The following is a 6,212-nucleotide window of genomic DNA, read 5'->3' on the forward strand; positions in this document are numbered from 1 at the left end:
GGCATTTTCTACAAGAACATCCCAGTTGTGAGATGCCGCTTTGACCAAGGCCACCACCAGCGTGGTGGGACTCGGACATCCGTTTGAGCCTAGGGCTCTTTGTTTTTTCGTGTGTGTGCAGCTTCCATTTGTCTGGTGAGGATTTTGGTTTTGCTTTCAGTTCTGCGTGCAACGCTGTTTTATGCCACGCATTGTGGCCATTGCTTCCTCTTCCACTTTATCTGACACTCCCCCAGGGAAGACTCTGGCATATTGTTTGACCTATAGCAATGAATCTATCACTTAGAAGAATGAGATCCTACTATAATTCTGTTTGACCAATGCACATTATTAAAAGTAATGAGAGGTGGCCTAAATTATTATTCTATTCTTCAACTAGAATTGCTTTGTCACAGGAATGGAAAGGCTGGGAACCCTCTCCACTCCATCTGTGCTAGGCACTCTGGGCTCACTCCTGTGGGGGAACTGAGTCACTCTGCACCCCCATAGAGCATCTCTGGGTTTGTTTTCTTTCAATAGCCAAGCCAAGCTGTTTGGAAGTCTTTCTCTAGAAGTTTTAAACTGTACCTCCTCTGATTTTCTGTCTGTGTGGACAGAGATTATCTGTCCTTTGTATTTTTCTATGTATTGTTTCGGGATGAACCACTCTGGCATTTTGTATGATGGGAAATTCTACCTGCTCATTGCAAGCTACTTTGGGAGTGGAAATGGAATCTTTGAGCTACACCTTGTCTGATCTTTTGTTTATGGGACCATATTTGTTGTGTGCATGAATGTGCATCAGTATTTGCACTGACTGGTTGAGACAAATAATAAGGCTCACGTGTGACAATACAAGCTAGGCTTCAATAGTATGTGAATAGAGAACTTCCAGATGTTCAAGCTGGATTTAGAAAAGGCAGAGGAACTGAGATCAAATTGCCAACATACACTGGATCACAGAAAAAGCAAGAGAATTCCAGAAAACATTTACTTCTACTTCATTGATTACACCAAAGCCTTTGACTGTGTGGATCACAACAAACTGTGGAAAATTCTTAAAGAGATAGGAATACCACACCACCTTACCTGCCTCCTGAGAAATCTGTATGCAGGTCAAGAAGCAACAGTTAAAACTGGACATGGAACAACAGACTGATTCCAAATTGGGAAAGGAGTATGTCAAGGCTCTATATTGTCACCCTGCTTATTTAACTTATATGCAGAGTACATCATGTGAAATGCTGGACTGGATGAATCACAAGCTGGAATCAAGATTGCCGGGAGAAATATCAATAACCTCAGATAGGCAGATGACACCAACCTTATGGCAGAAAGCAAAGAAGAACTAAAGAGCCTCCTGATGAAAGTGAAAGAAGACAGTGAAGAAGCTGGCTTAAAACTCAACATTGAAAAAGCTAAGATCATGGCATCTGGTCCCATCACTTCATGACAAATCGATGGGGAAACAGTGGAAACAGTGACAGACTTTATTTTTTTCGGCTCCAAAATCACTGCAGATGGTGACTGCAGCCATGAAATTAAAAGACACTTGCTCCTTGGAAGAAAAGCTATGACCAACCTAGACAGCATATTAAAAAGCAGAGACACTACTTTGCCACCAAAGATCTACCTAGTCAAAGCTATGGTTTTTCCAGTAGTCATGTATGGATGTGAGAGTTGGACCATAAAGATGGCTGAGCAACAAAGAATTGATTCTTTTGAACTGTGATATTGGAAAAGGCTCTTGAGAGTCCCTTGGACTGCAAGATCAAACCAGTCATTCTTAAAGGAAATTAACCCTAAATATTCATTAGAAGGACTATGCTAAGGCTGAAGCTCCAGTAGTTTGGCCATCTGATGCAAAGAACTGACTTATTGGATAAGACCTTGATGCTGGGCAGGACTGAAGGCTGGAGGAGAAGGGGACAACAGAGGATGAGATCACTAGATGGCATCACTGACTCAATGAACATGGGTTTGAACAGGCTTGGGAATTGGTGATGGAGAGGGAAGCCTGGCATGCTGCAGTCCACGGGATCACAAAGAGTCGGACATGACTGAACGATTGAACTGACTGTGACAATAGCAGGGTACCATTCCCTTTTATGTTGGGCTTTGCCTGTGGTGGAATGTTGGTTGGAATTTTCCCTCTTGTTAAGGGTGACCAGAGCTCCATTCCAAGCTGTAAATGCCCCCTGCCTTCCAGTGTATTTTTACAAAACTGGGACGTCTTCAACTGTCTCCATGAAAAGGATTTGCCATCTCTTTCTGCCTGTGCCCTAGCCCTCCAGAACACTTATCTACTCCATCTATAGATCCTGAGACTGAAGGAAAAGGTGGGGAAAGAAGGCTTTCTTAAACTCAAGCAGAAAAACTGTGAGGTTTCTGCCTCAATCTTTATGTACAAGTTAACCTGTGTATAATCTATATTTAATTAGCTTAAAAGTAAACTCTTACAAATTAAATCCAAGTGTCTAAAAAACTGACCAAGATCAATTTTAGAACCATATGATCTGGTAAATATTCAGTATTGACTTGCTATCTGCTATTTAAGGTGGCTTAAGCTTGCTGCCGAGAGGAGCTACCCCACCCCGGAGGTCAGGGGCCTCGCCTGAGAGGAGCTACCCCACCTCCAAGGAGCGGCTGCTGCACGGGCGCAGGAGGGCCGAGAGGAGCTACTCCCACGTCCAAGGTCAGGAGGGGCAGCCGTGAGAAGATACCCCTCATCCAAGGTAAGGAGCAGCGGCTGCGCTTTGCTGGAGCAGCCGTGAAAAGATACCCCTCGTCCAAGGTAAGAGAAACCCAAGTAAGACGGTAGGTGTTGCGTGAGGGCGTCAGAGGGCAGACACACTAAATCCATAATCACGGAAAACTAGCCAACTTGATCACAGGACCACAGCCTTGCCTAACTCAATGAAATTAAGCCACGCCGTGTGGGGCCACCCATGACGGTAGGGTCATGGTGGAGAGGTCTGACAGAATGTGGTCCACTGGAGAAGGGAATGACAAACCACTTCAGTATTCTTGCCTTGAGAACCCCATGAACAGTATGAGAAGGCAAAATGATAGAATACTGAAAGAGGAACTCCCCAGGTCAGTAGGTGCCCAATATGCTACTGGAGATCAGTGGAGAAATAACTCCAGAAAGAATGAAGGGATGGAGTCAAATCGAAAACAATACCCAGTTGTGGATGGGACTGGTGATAGAAGCAAGGTCCGATGCTGTAAAGAGCAATATTGCATAGGAACCTGGAATGTTAGGTCCATGAATCAAGGCAAATTGGAAGTGGTCAAGCAGGAGATGGCAAGAGTGAGTGTCGACATTCTAGGAATCAGTGAACTAAAATGGACTGGAATGGGTGAATTTAACTCAGATGACCATTATATCTACTACTGTGGGCAGGAATCCCTTAGAAGAAATGGAGTAGCCATCATAGTCAACAGAAGAGTCCAAAATGCAGTACCTGGATGCAATCTCAAAAACGACAGAATGATCCCTGTTTGTTTCCAAGGCAAACCATTCAATATCACGGTAATCCAAGCCTATGCCCCAACCAGTAATGCTGAAGAAGCCTAAGTTGAACGGTTCTATGAAGACCTACAAGACCTTTTAAAACTAACACCCAAAAGAGATGTCCTTTTCATTATAGGGGATTGGAATGCAAAAGTAGGAAGTCAAGAAACACCTGGAGTAACAGGCAAATTTGGCCTTGGAGTACGGAATGAGGCAGGGCAAAGGATAATAGAGTTTTGCCAAGAGAACGCACTGGTCATAGCAACACCCTCTTCCAACAACACAAGAGAAGACTCTACACATGGATATCACCAGATGGTCAACACCAAAATCAGACTGATTATATTCTTTGCAGCCAAAGATGGAGAAGCTCTATACAGTCAGCAAAAACAAGACCGGGAGCTGACTGTGGCTCAGATCATGAACTCCTTATTGCCAAATTCAGACTTAAACTGAAGAGAGTAGGGATAGCCACTAGACAATTCAGGTATGACCTAAATCAAATCCCTTATGAATATACAGTGGAAGTGAGAAATAGATTTAAGGGACTAGATCTGATAGAGAGAGAGCCTGATGGACTATGGACAGAGGTTCGTGACATTGTACAGGAGACAGGGATCAAGACCATCCCCATGGAAAAGAAATGCAAAAAAGCAAAATGGTTGTCGGAAGAGGCCTTACAAATAGCTGTGAAACGAAGAGAAGCTAAAAGCAAAGGAGAAAAGGAAAGATATTCCTATTTGAATGCAGAGTTCCAAGGAATAGCCAGGAGAGATAAGAAAGCCTTCCTCAGTGATCAATGCAAAGAAATAGAGGAAAACAACAGAATGGGAAAGACTAGAGATCTCTTCAAGAAAATTAGAGACACCAAGGGAACATTTCATGCAAGAAAGATGGGCACAGTAAAGGACAGAAATGGTATGGACCTAACAGAAGCAGAAGATATTAAGAAGAGGTGGCAAGAATACACAGAAGAACTGTACAGAAAAGATCTTCACAACCCAGATAATCATGATGGTGTGATCACTCACCTAGAGCCAGACATCCTGGAATGTGAAGTCAAGTGAGCCTTAGGAAGCATCACTATGAACAAAGCTAGTGGAGGTTATGGAATTCCAGTTGAGCTATTTCAAATCCTGAAAGATGATGCTGTGAAAGTGCTGCACTCAATATGCCAGCAAATTTGGAAAACTCAGCAGTGGCCACAGGACTGGAAAAGGTCAGTTTTCATTCCAATCCCAAAGAAAGGCAATGCAAAGAATGCTCAAACTAGGGGGAGGAGCCAAAATGGCAGAGGAATAGGATGGGGAGACCCCTTTCTCCCCTACAAATTCATCGAAAGAACATTTGAATGCTGAGCAAATTTCACAAAACTCTTCTGATCTCTAGCAGAGGACATCAGGCGCCAAGAAAAGCAACCCATTGTCTTCGAAAGGAGGTAAAAATATAAAAGATAAAAAGAGAGACAAAAGAGCTAGGGACGGAGACCCGTCCCGGGAAGGGAGTCTTAATAGAGGAAGTTTCCAAACACCAGGAAACCCTCGCACTGGCTGGTCTGGGGGAAGTTTTCGAATCTTGGCGGGCAATCTAACTGGGAGGAAAACTTAAATAAGGCCCACAGATTATGTGCCTAAAAGCAACTCCCAGCAGAAAAGTACCCCAGACGCCCGCATCCGCCACCAGCAAGTGGGGGGGGGGGGGTGGAACGGAGAGGAGCGGGAGACATTGTTTAGGGTAAGGACCAGCCGGAAGGCCCTGAGAGCAATCGGAGGGAGCTTTTTTAAACTGTGGGATAGCAAGAGAGAAAATTAACCGGTCGGAACACACTGCCGGCCGTTCGTTCACAAAACAAAGGGACTGAGAAACTCCAGAGAAGAGCTAGCCTGCGGCGGACCGGCCCATCCCAGCAGGAGGTAGGAGGCAGGGGGGAGGGGAAAGCGGCAAACTCGGCCCCAGAGAGGCATCCCCTCCCACACTGCAAACAGGCCTCCAGTTTCTATCCAAAGACTTCCTGAGATTCTGGATGGTCGACATCTGCCGCCGGGGAGGGTCGAGGCTAGAGGCCAGCTCCTGAGAACAAACACAAGCTGCTGGCACGCAGAAACTGAGGCTGGGGCCGCGGAGGGGAGAGGGCGCGCCGCACCCGGGGAGAGTGCGCCCTTCAAGCTCCTGGCTGCCTGAGCCGCTCAGGCCGGGGAAGGCACAAAACGCAGGCGCAACTGAGTCCGCGCTTTTGTGGAGTACCCGAAAACTGGAACCGCACGCAACGCAGGGCACGCTCCCTATAGAGCAGCCGGGAGCCTGAGCAGTGTAGACGGGGAAAGCACAGACACCCGCGAGCAGGGGCAAACCCAGTGTGGCCAGAACTCAGTGAGTGCTACCCACACACAGCGATATCTGTCTGCAGCGCCCCGCCCTCCCCTAGCAGGACTGAACTAGCGAACCTAAATAAGAGATCACTTCCGCCCGCCTGTGTCAGGGCGGAAATTAGACATGGAAGAGACGGCAAACAGAAGCCAAATAAACAAAGGGAACTGCTTCAGAAAGGACCAGTGCAACAAATTAAAATCCCTGTAGGTAACACCGACTACACCCGAAGGGGCCTATAGATATGGAAAGGTGTAAGCGGGAACGAGGAGCTATCTGAAACTGAACCGAACCCACACTGACCGCAACAGCTCCAGAGAAATTCCTAAATATATATATATATATATAT

General features: G+C 46.0%; 1 protein-coding gene across 1 annotated transcript in view; it reads right to left on the minus strand.

Annotated features, from left to right (window-relative positions):
- Positions 1 to 6,212, minus strand: part of XCR1 (X-C motif chemokine receptor 1) — a 321,508-nt gene that overhangs the window by 117,589 nt on the left and 197,707 nt on the right. The window lies entirely within an intron of this gene.

This window comes from Cervus canadensis, chromosome 22 (assembly GCF_019320065.1).
Source record: "Cervus canadensis isolate Bull #8, Minnesota chromosome 22, ASM1932006v1, whole genome shotgun sequence".
In the NCBI taxonomy this organism is placed as follows: domain Eukaryota; kingdom Metazoa; phylum Chordata; class Mammalia; order Artiodactyla; family Cervidae; genus Cervus; species Cervus canadensis.